The sequence below is a fragment of the Eleutherodactylus coqui genome, chromosome 5 (assembly GCF_035609145.1).
Source record: "Eleutherodactylus coqui strain aEleCoq1 chromosome 5, aEleCoq1.hap1, whole genome shotgun sequence".
NCBI classification, from domain to species: domain Eukaryota; kingdom Metazoa; phylum Chordata; class Amphibia; order Anura; family Eleutherodactylidae; genus Eleutherodactylus; species Eleutherodactylus coqui.
Genome location: NC_089841.1, coordinates 213,293,566 through 213,303,481, shown reverse-complemented (window position 1 = coordinate 213,303,481; position 9,916 = coordinate 213,293,566).

Below are 9,916 nucleotides of genomic sequence, written 5' to 3'. Positions count from 1 at the left end.
TCGTACCTGTAAGTCCTTGTAAAAGTCCCGTTTGGGTAGAGAAAACTGTGTAACTAGCTTGAACAATTGTGCCACTGTTTTCCAGCTGGAGTGACTTAGGCCTCATGTCCACGGGGTAAATCAGGCTCGCTACGGATTGTCCATGGAGAATCCGCAGCGGGTCCCTCCTGCCCCGCGGACATGATGCTAAAAAATAAGAATATACTCACCTGCAGCGGTCTGTGTGTGTCTTCCTTCCGTTGGGGCCGGATCTTCCTTCTTCGGCCCCGCGAATGCTCTCAGCACGTCAGCTGCGTGCCGCGTGCATGCGCCGAGCACATTCGCCGGGCCGAAGAAAGAAGTTTCCGGCTGCGAAGAAAGGAAGACCTGCATCGCCCGGAGCAGGTGAGTTTAATTCAGGCGCGGGTCTCCTGCGGATCCGGACAGCTTCCATAGGCTTCAATAGAAGCCTGCGGGAGCCATCCCCGCGGGAGACCTGCGCCTAAATAAAGCATGTCCGGATTTTTTCCTGCACGAGGGACCCACGCCTGCAGGGAAAAATGACATCCGCAGGTATGAGGCCTCATGTCCACTGGGAAAATAAAATTTAAAATCTGCAGCGGATCACCCCTAAAATTTCCCATAGGAATGCATTGACCACCCGCGGGTAGATAAATAGCCGCGGATGGTATTTTAAAGTGATTTAAAAATCTCATGCGCGTGAAAAAAAATGCTACATGCTCCATTTAAGTGCGGATCACGCGTGCGGGAGCTCATAGAGCTTATAGCTCAATTGATCTCCCGCATGAAAAAAAAAAGGAATTTAAGCTCATCCGCACTGCATCCGCAGCAGAAATCCGCGTTACATATCCGCAGCGGATCTGATTTTCCCCGTGGACATGAGGCCTTAAACTACCTGCGGATGTCTAATGCATCCCTATGGGGCGCGGATCCGCGTGCAGGAAAAAACGCAGTGGATTTAAAATCCGTGGACAAGAGGCCTTAGATAAGGAATATATAGAAGAAAAATATTTATGGGGATATGTGTTGCAGGTAAAGTTCAAGGAGTGCCCGTATTACAGTGAAACTCTTTCCACGATGTACAAGACAGCAGAGATAAGGCAGAGTTTCCAGAGGTTAGTAAGAGTAAGGCTTTCACTATAGTAGGGTAAGCCACTGGCATAACTATAGGGGATGAAGGGGATGCCGTTTTCCCCCCAGGCCAAGGATCCTTAGGGGGCCCACAAGGCCTTTCTTCTCCATATAGGGAGCCCAGTACTATGAGTAAAGCATTCTAGTTGGGGGCCCTGTTACAGGTTTTGTATTGGGGCCCAGAAGCTTCAAGTTATGCCTTTGGGGTAAGTGAGAGAGTCCTCTATGTGTACCCAATGATTATTAATTTCCATCCTACATCAATATGCCACCTGAGAGATATGTGTCGCCAAATGGCAATTCCAATCCCCTAACTAAATAATTTTTTGTGGGTAAGTGGTAGGCAATACGGGGTTTACGATTGGCCCAGACAAATGCCGATAAGATATGCTTCATAGCATGAAAAAACAATGCGTATCTTCTACAGGAAGGGTTTGAAATAAATAAAGTAGTTTGGGTAACAGCAACATTTTAAAAGGCGCGATTCTACCCAGACAGGATATTTCCAATTTAGTCAACCCTTGAGTTCCAGCGGTAACGACCTTATTAGGGTCATAATGGTGCTTATAGAGCTCTTTACTCAGAGCTGTTATTCTAGTCCCCAAATATTGAATGCCCTCCTGTTGCCAGTCTAGGCTATATTTCCTTGTCATGAAGTCCAGAGACTCGGTTGAAATATTGAAGGTAAAATCTGAGACTTCTATATATTCAGTCTATAATAAGAGATTGTCTCAAGTTTTGGGTTGTAAGGAGCTTTCATATTTCATCCATGAAAGTCTACGGCTCTTCTGTACCTCTATAACACCATGTGGCGGCATACAGACCTTAGCTATACTGTTTGATGTTCGTAGGTGGGCCCCTTATTGAAAAAGAAAATGGGCATAAATATATCTAAACTTTTTCTTTTATCAGTGAGACCTGTGAGTCATTACTTTGTAATGCAGGCTTCAATTGTCTCAAGCTGAGTGGGCTGTAATGTACTCGCTGCACCACTTCTTTTCCAGGAATGTTTTGTTTCACAAGTGAATAATTATATTTTCCAGAGGAACATAACCTTGAAATGGCAAAAAAGCTGTAATGTTTAGAGTTCTGTTTTCCTGCAAAGAATGTGCATTTAACCTCAATGTACAGTGGAAATAATGGACACTGCTCTCAAAACCGTGAGCGAATTCTGACTTTGTTCTAGTAAGTAAAGCAAGGAATTCATCTGATGTCAAGGTCCACATGTAAGCAAATTTCCTAGAATATAAGTATAAAGATAGAAACACAAAACTTTGGTCAAATAATTTGAGCAGTGGTTTTGGTTTTTAATGTCAAGGACTGGGGTCCGGGTACGGGAAGTCCCTGAGAAACTGCCCACAACCCCTGTCCCTACCTACTTGCCCCCCTGGGCTATACCCCACAGCGACAACTGGGTGACGGACCCTATGCTCACTAGGGATGCGGGGCAGGAGTCAGACTAATGGACAACGAGGAAACAGACACAAAACAGGTCAGGCAATCCGGGTCAGCAACTGGAGAGAACGCAGTACAAGGGGTCAGGCGAAAGAGAACTCAGTCCAAGCAGTAGTCAAAAACAGAGCATCAAATATAGGATATGCGGGTGTAGCAGGAAGACCTAACATACACTGGCACTGGGGAAAGGAACACCGAACATTTAAACGCAATCGGAACTCCTGCCACAGCAGCTGATTGGGGCAGGGAGCCTGACAGCAACAGGAGCCAATCCCAGGGCGCTGGGAGAACAGCCTCCAGTGCCTGCAAACGAAAGGCAGAGGCTCACACATCACCCAGAGAGTCCAGAGCAAGGATCCAGACATAGCGCAGCGAGTGCAGATCAGAGATCCAGACAACAAACAGCGAATACAGAGCAGGGTGTCATGGTAACGGGAACGCGGCATGGGGCAGTAACCCGCTGTGTCCCCAGAACCCGGCTAACTAGGCGCACGCCCCCTGTGTATGGGATCATGGCGGCCAGGGGATGTCACTAAAACCGGGGGTCCCCTGCGCCGCACCCCCGCAGCTCGGGAACTATGACCGGTGGTGCGGGCACGGAGACCCCGAGAGCTGCCTGACCTGACATTTAACTATTAGAACATATTTAATAAATGGAACCAAACTAATGGAGCCAATCAAGATGCTAGCCCATACACATATCACATTCTGCCCACGTTATAGCTCCACACTGCTCTGTGACTTACTAGTACAGTCTATCTTAATGGGGTTGGCTCAGAGGCGTAACTTGAAGATTCAGGGCCCCAATGCAAAATCTGTAACAGGGCCCCCAACTATAATGCTTTATTCATACTACTAGTCTCCTTACATGGAGAAGATAGGCCTTATGAGCCCGCTTTAGGCTCCTGGGCCTGGGTGCAATCGCATTCCCTGCATCCCCTATGATCACGCCCCTGGGTTGGCTCAAGAAGACAACCCATTTTTATAAAGAGGTTGGTGTCGGTAACCGGCGGTAAGCCTTAGGTCTGGCTTCTCTAATGCCCCTATGATTAGTTGTTAACACTAGAGAAAAGCACGATCAGTCACATATTTCCTTAGTCAGATGAATTTCCATCTATGTCATGCATGGATGCATTTAGAGGGGTCTGGTGGAGTAGGCCTCCTCTATAATATCCATATGCCATGATAGGACACATAGATACGTTTTTTAGAGTGAGAAACCCCTTTAAACTCTTAATATTTACTAACTCTTCTTAACTCACCTTTGTCTGTCACTCCCAACAGTTCCCCAACTACAGAGCTGTGATCAACTTATCTGCAACCCTTTTCATTAATCTCCAGATACCACCCCATGTTCAACCTTCTCTCTGCCAATGATCTCCTCTATTGCTCTGATCACCTCCTGAAACTCCCCTATAGAAGAGTTCTTCGTTCTTTTTTGAAATTGGCCTCTATAAAAAGTCACATCTGCCCTGCATAGAACATGGTCCAAAGTCACTGCTCGATAAGTATTCTTCTACTGTTTCTGATGGTTCCTTATAGCCGGTAAGCTTGTCTGGACATGCCTCCACACTGTCTTAGATTAGTCTTCTTGCTTCATGAATTCGAATATAAATTCTCTTATGTTATGCTGTAGGTGCTAGCGGAAAATGTAGTAGAAGACATTTATCACCGCATTAATGCCATTAGGACATTAAGAAGTTGTTTGAATGACTTATTTATGAAATCCTCTACTACTTTTTCTAACACACTCCAATGTGTTTGGGGAAGTGGGCGGGGCTTCAGAATTGTGCCGAGGGGAGTTCACTTATCAAAGATGTTGAAAATTAGAAAACATTTACCCATAATGCCTCAATTTCCCAATTTGAAATAAAAAAAAAATATTAAAATGAAAGAAATGAAGTGATTTGTTGTTACATTCAAAACAACCCTAGGGCTTCGGATGAATTGTATCTGAGTGCGTTTTTGTACGCATCAAATATACACACACAATGCACAGAGAATACAACCCAGTGATGTTAATGGGTTTGTAGTGTTCCAGCGGGCACTACAAAACACACACAGCACACTGTCCTGTCTTACCTGTCTGTATTCCATGCTAGATACAGAAGGTGCCATCTGTGGGAGTGACCCTGTGTCTCCCCCTTCTGCTCTAAGCATTGAGCCCATCCCTGATGTCATCTGGCTCATCATTGGCTGACAGTCAGGTTTAATCTTACTGGTGCAGAGCCCAAGGGCAAGGAAGCTGCTCTTAGTCCCTATGCAGGAGGAGGAGTTAGGAAAGTGCGGTAAGGAAAGGGAGAGGTTACAAATAGGAGAAGCGAGAGCAGTTAAACAGTTATCGTCAGAGTCAGAAAGGAAGAGGACGTCAGACAGTGAGAGGGAGGAGTGCAACACGTTTTGACCCAAGGTCGAACACAGTTAACACCTGTTCCCTTGGCATCCCACAGCAGAGGAAGAGAAGCATCTCTCTGAGATCCACTTCTACAAAAATAGTGAGTCATAACTTTCCGGTGAAGTCAAACCGTGATCAGTCTTCTAGTCACTGTATACAACTGTATTTTCACCAAGTACTTTAATCCACTGTGTTCATTGCAAATGACCTCAATTAGTAAATCTGCTCAATCTCGGATTACTAATTTGCTGTACTCGTCTCCGTTATTTCTGTGGCATATCATCTGGAGAGTCCAATTAGAGTGTGGTGTCACCGTGACAAGGAATAGGCCTCCAGCCATACGCACAGTAAGTGTATTGGGGTGTTACAGGTTCATTCTCATTAACGTGTTTTGTGAGGTCATTTCATGGAGGACCTGGTCTACCATTTTATGTATTGTGTAGCAAAGGCCTCAATAGAAGTCTACAGGAGGTGTGGAAATATGTCCTCAATGCAAGTGCAAAACGCAATATGCTGCACAACATGATAACACATCTGGACTTCATTAGGCTAACTAGCCTTTTAAATCAAGGGAGAGGGATTTTGCACGTGCGTGTGCAAAAAGTACACTGCCTCAATAGCCTTGTTCACTGCGCCAATACGCTGTGCTGAAGAATGTGTAATTGTGCACACGGTCGTTTGAAGGAGACGTAATTATTAGAACAGTTTTTGCTGCATGTATGGGCATGATGGGGGGGGGGGGGGGGGATGGAAACAGGCCTGATTGTTTCCTCCTAATTCACGGGATATCACTTCTCTCAAAGCAGTTCAACAAAGAACAATGTAATCAGATCTTGTGTTCCCTAAAGGTAATAAAGTCATTTGCAGCTATTAGATAAAGCAGTGAGCGATGACTTTATAGCCAGCAGAATGGGAGCGTGTCAGGACATCCTGCCGTCACGGCACCCCCAATGCCTTCTACCGCTGCAAGCAGTGAATACGTCCCTATAGAGAGAACACGTACATCCAGCCACAGTCCATGCTACTCTTCAATCCCGGGAGCAGGTAGGGGCAAAACTTCTGATGCAATATTAAATATATGCTAACGCAGATGACTCCTTTAAGGGCTTAAACAGATAGGCGTGTTTTAGTCCTGTGATTTTCACGGCCGCATAACGTCACAAAATAAAGCATTGGTTTCAATGGTTTCGTTTCTACTATCGGGATCCTTGGGCATACTTGCGAGAAAGATAGGGCAGGACTTGTGTTCCCGTTTTTATTTTTCCAATTTGAACGCGCTAGCGTAGAGTTTAAATAGTCCGGAAGAAACTACACAAAACCTGGTCCATGCGCTAGTACACTCTATAGCGGCGATGTATTCGTGCATACCCCACGTGTTTTTACCCTAAGATCCACACTAAGTACCCCTCCACAACTTGTAACTTGTGTATTTTCTGCGCTGTGTAAATGTAGGTTATAGTAAGAGAAGTTATGTGATATGTCCGTCCAGCAGGTACATTGTAGCAGGGATGTTAGTAACTACTGGTGTCTGCGTTAGGCCACCTGCAGACGGCCAGGATCAGATTCCCTTTGCCCAGCCAGTGACCCCCACATACCTGTCCGGATCTGTATTGCGGATGTGCAGCTGGCACACTGGTGTACATGCACAGATTATGCCGTGTCATCACTAGGCGATGACGTGGATCCCACAACTTTTCAGCAATGATGATTGCGGAAGCGTCGCGGGGCGGACGGCTTCCTGAGGTTTCAATGGAGGTTGTCCGCACGGAAGCCATGTAGAATCGCAGCATGCTGCAATTTCTTCTCCGAAAGCGGAAAATCGCAATCAATTTCTGCTTATGAAGAGGAAATCGCGTTTTGCCATGGCATGCTATGGGCGGCATTTGCTGCAGAATCTGGAGGGGGCCTAAAGGCTGATTTAGACATAACGATTTTCGCTCACAAATCACTCAAAGCCATCTTTTGAGCGATAATCGTTGTGTCTAACTGCACTGACATTGTCAGCATGCTGAAAGAGATCTATCAGCCTTATCAGGAATTCACTATTGTTTCAGCTGTATCCTGCATTCTGATGACAGGCTGGGTATGAAGAACACAGCGGTCCAGCTGTGTTCTGCATATGACGCTCGGAGCACTCAGCTGTATAACAGCCGGGCGCTCCGAGCAGAAAACAGCTGGATGCAGAAGACAAGCGGCCCCGCTTGTCTTCTGCATTCCCCCTCGGAGTGCAAAGTGATCGCTCAACGTTTGAGCGATCACCTTACACTTAAAGGCACACAACGATTATTGCTCAAAAGTCGCATCGCATTTTTTGAGCGATAATCATTGTCAAAACCAGGCTTTAGTCTCTTCAGTGCAGTATCCACTAGATTAGTCAATAGGGCCAATGCTCCTATCCTAATACAATGCCTGGGCTGACCTGGTGCTGATTTCTGACACTTTTATAAGTAGAAGAATATTGAGACTCCTGCTCGCCACCGATTTGGATGTGTCAGAAAAAAATGGCACAAGAGCATCATAAAATGTCATTTTTTACAAAATTGCTGTAAATGTATTAATAAATCTTCATTGAGCCCCCCGTCCGCTCTTGCGACATAGTCTATTTTTGCATTTGCACATCTAGGACACTGTAGGCATCTATTTGTACGCCCGATTAATGCAAAATTGCACAATGAACTATGAACAGCGCAATTTCGTGGGGAAATCGATGACACTGGGGATTAATTAAGCTGTACAGCCTTTCCAATCACAGAACAGTAAAACGCAAAAAAACATGCATGATAGGGACACCTTTGCAGTGCAAAAAGTCCCGCTATCACGAGCGTTTTTGCATATATAGTCATCCCTAATAGACAAAAATTAAAAAAACAAGGATTTACACATATTCCTACTCTTTAGGGCCCATTTACATAGCCGTAGGCTTTTTACGTGCGCCTGCCGGCGCTGTAAAAATGACTGAGCAGCAAAGGACCTGGCGCATATACACCGAGGCAGCAATGCCTTTGGGCCTGTGGAGACATTCCCCTCACCTCCTCTCTCCTCCCTTATGGCCGTCTGCAGAGGGTAGATCCTGGCAGGGGAGGAGCTAAGCTCCCGCCCCTTGTATGCAGCCAGCAATGGGAGGGGGCGGAATTTATCTACACTACCCCTCCCCTCCACCCCCCATCCCGCCTCCTCCCATTGCAAACAGCGGCAAGGGGTGGAGAGGAGAAGAGAAGGCGTAGGGAGTTTAGCGGTTGTTAGAGCATCACTGACCCAGTGATTTTGTGCTTGAGAACAGAGCATTCTAACTCCGAAATGCGTTGCACTGTCCACTATAGCTTTGTCTAATAAATTTATATTCATTTCAACTAAGATGGCTCTGCTTCTCTCTACCAGCTTTTATGGACCTTTTTAGTCCACACACTTACACGTGTCCGTTTTCAGGTAATCACCTTCGGCACCTCATGGGTCACTCTGAGTTATTTTGTCTTTTTCACTTGACTTGATATTGCCTCTGGGGGCACTGTCCCCCAGTTCTTCTCCTTGCATGCTCTCGCTTGATGTCCTCATCTAGAATAGGGTCTCTCTATTGCCTGTGACTACCACAATTTCTCTGCACCCTTCTGTGTACTTATTCACTATAAGTGATCCCAGGTATACTCACCACTGGCCATCTACAAGAGGCGCTGTCCAGCTCTTCAACTTTGCTTCATCTGTGTTAGCATATATTTAATATTGCATCAGAAGTTTTGCCCCCTTCCCGCTCCTGGGATGGAAGAGTAGCACAGACTGTGGCTGTATGTACGTGTTCTCTCTATAGGGACGTATTCACTGCTTGCGGCAGTAGAAGGCATTGGTATGTGTGCCGTGACGGCAGGATGTCCTGACACGCTCCCATTCTGCTGGCTATAAAGTCATCGCTCACTCGTTATCTAATAGTTGTAAATGATTTTATTACCTTTAGGGAACACAAGATCTGATTACATTGTTCTATCTTAAAGGGCGGTTTCACATCTGCATCAGGGACTGCGCTTTACAGCTCTGTTTGGCCGTACGGCTCCGTCTCTGGATGGAATCGAAAAACACCGGACGGACTCCATTGACTATAATGGGGTCCGCCTGCTTTCCATTCAGCTGCCCAGTTTTTCGTCAGAAGAAAGGGCACAGCATGCAACGCTTTTTCTTCTGATATTATCAGCCAGATCTGCGACGGAACCTCCAGCTATAGAGGTTCCAACGCAGATGTGAAACTGCCATAATTGCTTTCAGAAAAGTGGTAGCTAATGACTTAAGAGGAAAAGACGACACAAAATAGGTACTGCGCCTCCATTATATACAGTAAAAACTGTTCTAAGAACGAGGTTAAAGGGCTTGTCCCGCGAAACAAAGTGGGGGTATACACTTCTGTATGGCCATATTAATGCACTTTGTAATGTACATTGTGCATTAATTATGAGCCATACAGAAGTTATTCACTTACCTGTTCCGTTGCTAGCGTCCCCGTCTCCATGGTGCCGTCTAATTTTCAGCGTCTAATCGCCGGATTAGACGCGCTTGCGCAGTCCGGTCTTCTTCCTTTCTGAATGGGGCCACTCGTGCCGGAGAGCGGCTCCTCGTAGCTCCGCCCCGTCACGTGTGCCGATTCCAGCCAATCAGGAGGCTGGAATCGGCAATGGACCGCACTGTGCACCGCATGGTGCACCGTGGGTGAAGATCCCGGTGGCCATCTTACTTAGGTAAGTAAGAAGTCGCCGGAGCGCGGGGATTCGGGTAAGTACTGGCCGTTTTTTTTTTTTTTATTCCTGCATCGGGTTTGTCTCGCGCCGAACGGGGGGGCTATTGAAAAAAAAAAAAAAAACCGTTTCGGCGCGGGACAACCCCTTTAAGTGACAAATAGCTACAAATTACTTCACTTCTTTGATTTTATTTATTTTTTTTTTTTGCAAATTAGTA